General features: G+C 36.7%; 1 pseudogene; it reads right to left on the bottom strand.

The window, feature by feature from the left end:
- Nucleotides 1-9087: 9087 nt before the first annotated feature.
- On the bottom strand, nucleotides 9088-10715 carry LOC110286375 (la-related protein 7 pseudogene; annotated as a pseudogene).
- Between the last annotated feature and the right edge of the window lie 381 nt (nucleotides 10716-11096).

Below are 11096 nucleotides of genomic sequence, written 5' to 3'. Positions count from 1 at the left end.
TCACTGTAAATCTGGCTGGCCTTGAATTCAGAGAAATCTACCTGTTATGTGGGGTTTTGTGCTGGAATTAAAGGCATGTGTCACAATGCCCAGCTCTTACAATATTTTTTAACAATTTCTTGGATTTGTTCCAAGAACCTCATTTGTTCTTTATAACAGCTCAGTTATGTAGGGTTTTCAGAACTAGATCATTTATACTAAAAAAAAAAAAAAAAAAAAAAAAAGAGTTTTCAGAACTGGATAATTCATACTGAAAAAAAAGTTTTCAAAAAACAATTAAATGTCTCCTTCTCTTCCTTCCTTTTCTTTTTTACTTTTCTTTACAGATCTCTGTGTTCATCTCTTCATCCTTCTTCAACATATGGATTGTGTCAATTGACAATTGCTTCACCTTCCCATCAGCAGTTTTACCAATACATCTACATCTCTCACCACATAATTTCACCAGTAACAGCAACAATAACTGATACTTACTATTCACTCACCATGTATCAATAATTACTGTATATAACTCACCTACTATAACAGATTCATTATTCACAGGTATGTTACAAGCTGTGACCTGTACATCTTTTTTACATTTATCTTATAAAAGATATGAAGGCAATTTTCTAGGGCCACGTCAACATCAAAAGCAAAAACTTAATGGTTAACACAAGGTCTGATCCAAGAAATCTGTCTCCATACAGTGATTCTGAACACCATAATTTATGGCCTTACTATTATTATAAATTGTTTCCTTGGAGCTGGAGAGATGGTGGCCTAGTCGGCCATCATTGGGAAGAGAGGCTCTTGGTCTTGCAAACTTTATATGCCCCAGTACAGGGGAATGCCAGGGCCAAGAAGCAGGAGTGGGTGAGTAGGGGAGCAGGGCGGGGGAGGAGGGTACAGGGAACTTTCGGGATAGCATTAGAAATGTAAATAAAGGAAATATCTAATTAAAAAAAAGAAGTTATGAACCTTTGGTGTTCGTACAGAGAGTTGGGTTTATTACCCTGTACCATATGATGACTGTCACATGCATCAGGCATGCAAGTGTTTTACATATACTTGCTTGCAAAACATTCATACACATTTAAAAAAAAAACTTAAGTGTTTCTTTCCAATTCATAGATCTATACCTTGAATTTCAACATTTTTCACCTTCAAACCTTTTAACTTTTGCTTCTGGAATTGTCTCTTTTTCCTACTTAGGCATTACTTTCTTTCTTTTGAACTGATCTAATTGTCATTTTAGTATACCTCATTACCATATAAAATGCTTTTCTCAACCAGACATGGTGCTTTACACCTTTAATTCCTGAACTCAGGAAGCAGAGATCTCTAGATTAAGGCCAGACTAGTCTACAAATCAGGTTCCAGGGCAGCCAGGAGACTCAAATTCCTTAGTACTCTATTTTCTTTCATTGTTAGCATTTCTCAATATCTGTCTATGGTCCCTAATTCAACTTATACTGTATACTTTTAAAGCTATTGAATGGAAAAAATAAAACTTATTAGATGATCTTTAGACAAGAAACTACAACGTGTCATGTTTTCTTTTCTTCCCTTTCCCTTCTTAACTCTTTTCTTCCTTCACTGTCCCAACCTCCTCCCCTCTCTTCCTTTCAATTTCCTTCATTTTTTATTTGCAATGTAGACTATGCTATATTTGACAAGATAAACATGATCACATTTCTGTTTCATTTTTTAGTGATTCATGTAGTTATTCCTCATATTAATTACAGCTTTGAAATTCTATCAATGTATAAGTACCAGAGTGGAGTCTTCTGACTATGTAACACATACCTAGTAAAGTGCAGATACATTTTAGATGGTAACAATCTAAAGTTTAAGGAATTCATTTGGGAATGACAGACAATAAAATAGAAACAAGTGATGTGTGTTGTGTTGGTAAATAATCTGCTTATCTGGATGAAAGAGGTAGTACTAAACCAGTTAATTTAGAGTGGTTGAAGATAGCTCCTTTGAGAAAGTGGTATCTGGATTGAGATTTGAAAGTAAGAAAATGGAGTAGTATAAACACTTGAAAGAAAATTCATTCAAACAGGAACCTGTCTGAATAGAACATAATGAAATAAAGGGTAGAGGGAACTAAACACAGAGAAATAGGAAGCCATATCACATAAAACCTTGCAATTCTTGGGAGGGAGATTGGCTTGGAAGTTCCTTGGGAAGATAGTAGTTTTCACTTAAGTATCACCATTGTCAAAATAATATTTAGAAGATCACACTAGTTAATGAGAAGAGGATGACTTATGGAAGAAAAGGATTCCCAATAGGAATATTAGGGGAAAATCACAGTTGTAGTATAAATGACAGATGTCAATAACTAAGAGTAGGGTTTTTTAAAGATATTTTGTCAGCAAAATACATCTTTGATAATCATGTTTTAAGACTTACTGATGTTGATACTAGTAATTTGAAGGAAAGCATAAAATCAAAGCTGACTTCAAAGTTTGGAGCTGAGACCAAAGGATGGACCATCTAGAGACTGCCATATCCGGGGATCCATCCCACAATCAACTTCTAAACGCTGACACCATTGCATACACTAGCTAGCAAGATTTTGCTGAAAGGACCCAGATAGAGCTGTCTCTTGTGAGACTATGCCGGGGCCTAACAAACACTGAAGTGGATGCTAACAGTCAGCTATTGGATGTATCACAGGGCCCCCAATGGAGGAGCTAGAGAAAGTAACCAAGGAGCTAAAGGGATCTGCAACCTTATAAGATGGAACAACAATATGAACTAACCAGTACCCCCCGGACCTCGTGTCTCCAGCTGCATATGTATCAGAAGATGGCCTAGTGGGCCATCAGTGGAAAGAGAGGCCCATTGGACTTGCAAACTGTATATGCCTCAGTACAGGGGAACGCCAGGGCCAAGAAGTGGGAGTGGGTGGGTAGGGGAGTGGATGGGGGAGCATGTGGGGGACTTTTGGGATAGCACTGGAAATGTAAATGAAATAAATACCTAATTAATAAAATAAAGAAAAAAAGGAAAAAAACCATCATGCTGGTATTACATTCATTGATTCTAGAAGCTCTGAGGTAGAATCTGTCCCATGACTTGTCTCTAGTTTCTAATGGTAATCCCAGGCAGTTCATGTACTATTGTATCAATTAAGCCTCCTCTCAGCATTGTGTTTTAGTTCATCTTCAAACTATTTTCAAGGATACCAGCTATTGGACTTGGCTTGCTATAAGTCACATGACTTCATTTTTATTGTATCATATCTGTAAGTACTCATCTTCCATATCACTGCAAAATACAGTTATGGTTAAGACTTTGGTATTTGTGTTGGAAGGCTCTCAATTTTGCTTTGAAACAGATTTTATAAGTAGATTTTGACCAGTATTGACATTATGCAGATACCCCAGGTTTAGTAAGGAATGATTCTGTACTTGATAAATTTGGACACATAAATGTCTTCTTTAAAAAGTGTACATTAGGGCATCATCCTGAGTGAGGTAACCCAGTCACAAAAGAACTCTCACAATATGTACTCACTGATAAGTGGATATTAGCCCAGAAATTTAGAATACCCAAGATATAAGATACAATTTGCTAAACGCATGAAACTCAAGAAGAACGAAGACCAAGGTGTGGACACTTTGCCCCTTCTTAGAATTGCGAACGAAACAACCATGGAAGGAGTTACAGAGACAAAGTTTGAAGCTGAGACGAAAGGATGAACCATCTAGAGACTGCCATATCCGGGGATCCATCCCACAGTCAGCTTTCAAACGCTGACACCATTGCATACACTAGCAACATTTTGCTGAAAGGACCCAGATATAGCTGTCTCTTGTGAGACTATGCCGGGACCTAGCAAACACAGAAGTGGATGCTCACAATCAGCTATTGGATGTATCACAGGGCCCCCAATGGAGGAGCTAGAGAAGGTACCCAAGGAGCTGAAGGGATCTGCAATCCTATAGGTGGAACAACAATATGAACTAACCAATACCCCCCCGGAGCTCGTGTCTCTAGCTGCATATGAATCAGAAGATGGCCTAGTGGGCCATCAGTGGAAAGAGAGGCCCATTGATCGTGCAAACTTTATATGCCTCAGTACAGGGGAACGCCAGAGCCAAGAAGTGGGAGTGGGTGGGTAGGGGAGTGGGTGGGTAGGGGAGTGGGTGGGGGAGCGTGTAGGGGACTTTTGGGATAGCATTGGAAATGTAAATGAAATAAATACCCAATTAAAAAAAAGTGTACGTTAAGTCCTCAAATTTCTACTTCTAATAAGCATATGCTATTTGGTGGGGTTTGTTGTTGCTGCTGTTTTTGTTTCAATTGGCTGTTTGCCTTGTCTTTCAAAGAGAGACATCCATCTGTCAAACATAGTTAAAAAGTATCTTGGCAAATAAAGAACATTACTGCCACGGAATATGAGATTTAAGGGGAAATTCATGTTAATTAAATCCTGACTCCAAAGATTGACAGAATTATCTGCTGCTGATTGGAGTTATTTTGAATGCTGCCAAGTACTGGAACAACCATCTGAGGATTCTCTTCTAGTAATGACATGAACTTATCTTCATCATACAAAAGAGTATGGAAGAAATACATCGAGTTGTCACTCTACTACCAATACTAATTGCAAGCAAATATCTTTTTTTTTTTTTTTTTTTTTTTTTTTTTTTTTTTTTTGGTTTTTCGAGACAGGGTTTCTCTGTGTAGCCCAGCTGTCCTGGAACTCACTCTAGACCAGGCTGGCCTCGAACTCAGAGATCCGCCTGTCTCTGCCTCCCAAGTGCTGGGATTAAAGGCGTGCGCCACCACGCCCGGCACAAGCAAATATCTTAGTTTAAGAAAATTATTGGGTCATTTTATGTGACTAAAGGTGTGATTCATTATTCCCTTCTGTCTTTCTCATTTAGTGTCCTATAGTGGATTAGTAAATTGAGATCTCTGTAATGGGATTTTTAATAGATATAAATAGATAACAATGATGACATTAGGCCACTCTATGTAATGTCTTGCAATCCTATAAAGAAAGGTGACTTTATAGAATAGCTTATTATGTGGGCTGTGAGTTGAAAATATATCGTTACAATTCACTTAATGAACTTCTCCTAAAAACCAAAAGCCTGTAAAACCTGTAACATAAAAATTCTTTTCTGCTAAATCAAATGCTTTTCCATAATTCCAGTATAATAAGTACCATTTCACTTTAAAGCTATGAAAAGCAAATCCATTTATTCTATTCATAACACTTAATGAGCAAGCTGTAGTTTTTAATGAGAACACAAGTCATTTGTGCATATAATAGGCAGATATAACCTCCTTTGCACTCTAAGACTGGATTTGTTTGCATTTATGAATGGTCTCAATCAGGTAGATACACCTATAATTGGCTCTTTATCAATCCTAATCAGAAAAAAAAAACTGTTCATTATGCTGAAGTCTGAGTTCTAAGATTTGAATCATAATGGGTTGCAAATTAAAATTTGTAATGTTCCTTTCAAATTTCAGATTCAAAGGCACATATAACAAAATTTTGTAATTAGTAAGGCTGAATTTTTTGAAATCAAAGAATTTCAGAACTAGAAAAGACTTTTGGCAGCACTTATTCTATAGCAGAGATAGGATGAGGCATTGGGTTTCTTCGCTCTTGTTTTAGTGCTTCCTATGTGGCTCATATCACCTATGTACAGGCTTACTGGTTTATTTGTAGTATCATAGCCTCAAACAAATATAATTTGATCATATTAGGTGCAATAGATATTTTAAATTTCTGATTATACAAAAAGATCTTGATGACATCATTTCTAAAATAATCACTCACTCCAAATCCCTTATCACACATAATTCAGTCTTTTGAGATGACATTTTAAGAAACTCTCTGACTATTCCTTTGATCAGCTTTTCTTCCTAAATAATCAGCATCTCCCTGGGATGCTTCCCAGAAAGGAAGGATGAGGGTTTCCAAACATGCTAATTGAATAAAAAGACTTTTCTCTATTTTGATATGTGGGTTTCATTGTGGTATGCTTACATTAAGCAGCTTTTAAGATTGATTAAAGTCCTTAGCTTCAATTAAATTATTAATTAATCACAGCAGCAATTTATTGCTTTGTGTACCACATAAAATCATGCATCCTTTAATTATTGATTCATTTGATAGTGAAGCAGCAGCTATAATACCTTTGCATGTCAACATTTCTGTTGAATGTATTTTCAACTTGTTCTGCTTTCCTTGTCAAAAGAAATGGTAATTTCAAGCCATCTGTTAAATTGCCAACCTCAGTTTTCTCCAACTGATCATTCAAGGCAAAAATAACACCCAGAAAGTCACTCAGTACCTAAGAGGTAAGAAGACATCTCTGAGAATGGCCCTGAGCTTTTCGTTAGATTTAGTTTTGTTTATTTTGTTTTTTGTTTGTTTGTTTTTTTGTTCTGTGTTTTTTGGTTTTTTGTTTTGTTTTTGGTATTTTTATGCAAAAATAGTAGGTCCCAACTAGCTTAACAGGTGTACAGTTTTAATTACATGCATTATTTTCATTTTACCTGAGAAAAATGTTATTATGAATATAATGATATGTCAATATATCAAAAATTTCCTGTGAATTTTAAGATGTTTAAGCTATAAAAATAAAAATTGTTGTGTAATTCTTATTATAAATGGAGAAGACTGCTATCACGGGACACTCTCATCTTTAGCCATGATTACAAATGAGATTTCACAGTGATCAACTAGGCTACTTATTCCTACTCTTTTAATAGAAATAGTGCCTGTGTTAGGCCTCTTGCTGGTTTGACTGCTGTAACTCTGAGATTCAAAACAATAGCTGTTTTCAACTAAAGAGAAGTTTTCCTTGCATATCAAAATCTGGGCAGGCAGCTTCAAAATCAGCAGGGAGCCTACTTCTTTCTAACATATTGCTGCCCTACCTATCATCAATACACAGTTACCATCTCCCTGTCCAAGACAACTGAGTAGCTCCTGCCATCATGTTTATGTTCCAATATTCCCTTCAAATTAATGGGCCAAAGGTTGAGTAAATCACTTCTGTCCACATTCAGATGGCCAAAATTAGTCACAAGGCTGTAAATTTCTCTCTGCTAGAAATCAAGAGAAATGTAGTATATGACAAAGTACTCAAAGTGCAACAAAACTTCTACTCACATACATGAAGGGAAGAACGGATATTGAGGGAACACTAGCAGCCCTCAACCCATAGAACTAGGGAAGAGAAAAAAAAATCACAAATGATCTGCAGTGGCAGATAATGTAAGATTTTATTTTGAATGCATTGTTTATTTGATACAGCAGTCAAGATGAGCAATTTTGAATTTTAACTAACCTCCATATATGCTAGTAGATTTCATACTTACACATACACTTACTTCTTTCCCCACCAGCAATGGCTTTACTGTCTTTTTTTGGTGGCCAAACACCCTCTCAATTGTAAAGATTCACCTTAATGTGATATGATATAATAATTCCTCCATATCTTCTCAGGGGAAAACTAAAACCTTCACTCACTCACCAAGGTAGAAAGAACAACATCACCTGTTTTGTGTTGCTTTGCCATGAAATAACAATACTTTATTTTATTTTTTTTTTTATTACTTGGTATGTCTGTTTTAGCCAGTAGGAAAAATAAATGTTGGGGTTAATGTCAAAGCTAATTTGTCTGTTTTTTTGTCTCCTGACAGAGACTCTTTATGTTACTGGTATTCAATGATATATGTTAAAGCTTATTGAATACTTTAAATGAGTTATAATATTAAAACTATCACTGGAAGATATCTGAAAACCATGGATTAGAAACTATTGTCTTACACCTAGAACATAGAGATGTCAACCTTGTGCCCTCATAGATCCTTCATCTCTACTTTCTTTGGTGTATGAAAGTGTTCTTCATGCTATCAAAAGAGATACTAAAACAACAAGACAGCCACAACCTTTGATATATAATGGTATACTACCTGCATGATATGCTAGCACAATGGTGGCACAAAACATGTGGGCATAACCAACCAAAGAGTGATTTGACTTAAGGCCCACTCCCAAGGTGAAACCCATACCTGACACTTCACCAAGAACCTAAGAATAGATAGCCCAGAAACCTAAGGTAAAACCAAGTGAGACTGGTTAAAAAGAAAATAATGAAAAAAAGAAACTGTTGTCTCTTTCATATATTTAAAATATTTCACATACTACAAGTAACTTGAGTAAAAGCAAGTGTAGGCTATATCCAAATTATTTAAATTGTAAATAGACATAATTTTCAGGTGAGAACTTGTTCACAATATCTCAGTAAAAGCAGCTTCATATGTAGGGACAATATGCAGAAATCAAAATTATGTTATAGTTAAAACAATAATATGTGCTTGTTACTGCCATTAAAAATAGATGTTTGCATTGATAGTCTAAATTACTCAATAACACATTGAACAGAAATATGAGTGATTAGTATAAAAGACATAATTATCATTAACTATAAATCATCATATACCTAATATATAAGAGAATAACTTTATGAAGCATTAAAAATACATGAAAGCAAAATAAAATTATAAAGAAAAAAAGCAAGTTTGTAATAATGATTGTATTTCCTAAATATTAGAAATGATTCAGGTACAAAAATATGATATTTCTAAGGCAAAGAAAATTATAAGTTGCCTCAGAACAACTCTAAAATGAAACACATAGTAGTTTATTATTAAAAATAGCAGTGGATAATGAAAATCAATCTAGTGGTTCCTCAGAAAATTGGAAATAGTTCTACCTGAAGACCAAGATATACCACTACTGGACATATATACCCAATAGATGCTCCAACATATAACAAGGACACGTGTTCCACTATGTTCATAGCAGCCTATTTTTTTATGTTTAAAACACATTTATTTATGAACTCATCTCAAGTTGATTTGCATAATTTCAACAAGGGCCTTCATTGAAAAAATCTGACACACATGCACTTGTTATTAGAAAAGTCTTATTGACACATTGAGGAGCCAAGGTTTTTTCCTTTTCTTTTCTAATGTAGATCTCAACACAACATCCATCAGACACCCCAGAACTAAGAGCACTTCAGCAAGGGAAGCCCAAAAGTCATAGTCTTCTCAGTCATACTCAGAGAATCGAATGTGCTGACTGGCTTGCTGAGTCTTAGCCAGTCTAATCCTCTCAGCTTTGGTGATTAGCTTTTCTGTGCCTCTTTTCCTTTCCCGAGGTTAAGTTTGGCCTTTCTATCTACCAAAATCTTCTGCCACTACCTCTGCTCATGATCACCAGAAAGGACTACGTGGTTCCAACAGTGCTTCTTTCTAATTTCAGTCTGTGCATTCATTACTGCCTGAGCATCCTCAGGGATTTTGAATCGGGCATGGCATACAGTATCTCCTTCTAGCAAATCAATGTAAAAAAAAAAAAAAAACTTCTGATATTGTGGCCAAAATATCCTTGACTTGTTTCTTGCCAAGTAGAGGCTCTCTGCTCACAATCTTCACAATCATGCCAGTTACAAACTGGGTGGAGCACTCTTGACCACTGCCGGTAGCATTTTACAGTCTGTTTCCATTTCTGATTCCAATTTTATTTGAGTTATTGGTTTTTTTTTAGAGAAGCCATGCTAGCTTTTTGCAGTGCCAACTCCTCTTTCTTCAAATCCATCCATTCAGTCTTGGACAGCACTCTCAATGGTATAACCTCCTCGCCCATCTTATGTCTCTCCTTATGTGTTTTCTTATGCTTCCTCTTGACCTTTGAGAGTGAGTCACATTTTCTGTCTCCCATCTCCTTCGCCTTCTCAGTAGAGCAGAATTCTAAGTCTCTGCTCTCCTTGGAGACCTCAGAAGTGGCTTGGCCGATGCCATCCTTCTGAGCCCTTTGCTTTGTTTTTGGCCTTCTGGGGAGGCGGTCTTCATCCTCAGCGCTGCTTCTCTCTCGCTTCCCTGCCCTGACTTCAAGTAAGCTGGATGCTTCGACCTTGTCCTACTTTTTCTTTTTCTTTGCAGGTTGCTTTGGAGCTTCCGGGGTTTCTGCTTTGGAGCCCTCAGAGGCAGTCCTTGGTCTCTTTGTGGCTTTACACACGCCTGAGCTGCTGCTGTTCACAACCGACTCTTTGGCCTGCACACTCTCTTCCTTCTTTATTCTGCCTGTTTTCTTTTTTTTTTTCTTTTTCTTCTTTTTCTTCTCTTCAGCTACTCATAAGGAAGGGATGGGCTTATTTTTCACTGTCTTAGGGGATATACCAGGCTTTTTAAGTGCTTGTTCTGGTGGGTTGTTCAGAAACTCAATGGCTTTGCTGCTTGCTCTTTTGTTTCAAACTCCACAAAGGCAAATCCCTTAGCATCCCCAGTAGACTTGTAATGTGGAATACTTATGTAAACCACATTGCCGCATTTCCCAAATACTCTCTCAAACCAGCTTTGAGTAACATTTTTGGGGAACAACTCCCCATATACCATGTGTTCTTCCTCGTCCTTTGGTCTCTCACCTAGGGGCTTTTTCCTCCTGATTCTGGTCCCTTCTAAGTCCAACTCTACAATGGATGGGCTTTTCAGTTCTCTGGCTATTAGTTTCCCATCAGTTGTCAGCTTCTTCATTTTGTTAAAAGACACTAGGTGAGAAATGTCCACATATCCATCTCTAGATTTTTCAATTTGCTCTAGTAGAAACCTGTCCTTGTGAAGGTTTGCATCTCCAAACCAGAAGTCCACCTGCTTAGCAATATCTGCAAGCACCTGTCTAACCCTGGATCACTTCTTTTTTTCTTTTTTCTTTTTTTTTCTCTTCTCAGTGCTTTCTTCCATAGTTTTTTGGTTTTCAGATCCAAGGTCAGCGCTTGTGTTCTCCTACGCTTTCCATCTAGCAGCCCTATTTATAATAGCCAGATGTTAGAACAACTTAGATGTACCTCAACTGAAAAATGGATACAGAAAATGTGGTGCATTTATACAATGGAATACTACTCGGATATTAAAAATGACAATTTCATGAAATTTGTAGAGGAATGGATGGAACTAGAAAATATCGACTGAGGTAACCCAGATCCAAAAGGACATAAATGATATATACTCACTGATAAGTGAATATTAACCCAAAAGCTGAGAATTACACATGATACAAC

This window comes from Mus caroli, unplaced genomic scaffold (assembly GCF_978045245.1).
Source record: "Mus caroli unplaced genomic scaffold, Mus_caroli_1 scaffold_5, whole genome shotgun sequence".
NCBI classification, from domain to species: Eukaryota; Metazoa; Chordata; class Mammalia; order Rodentia; family Muridae; genus Mus; species Mus caroli.
This window is presented reverse-complemented; position numbering and strand designations above follow the sequence as displayed.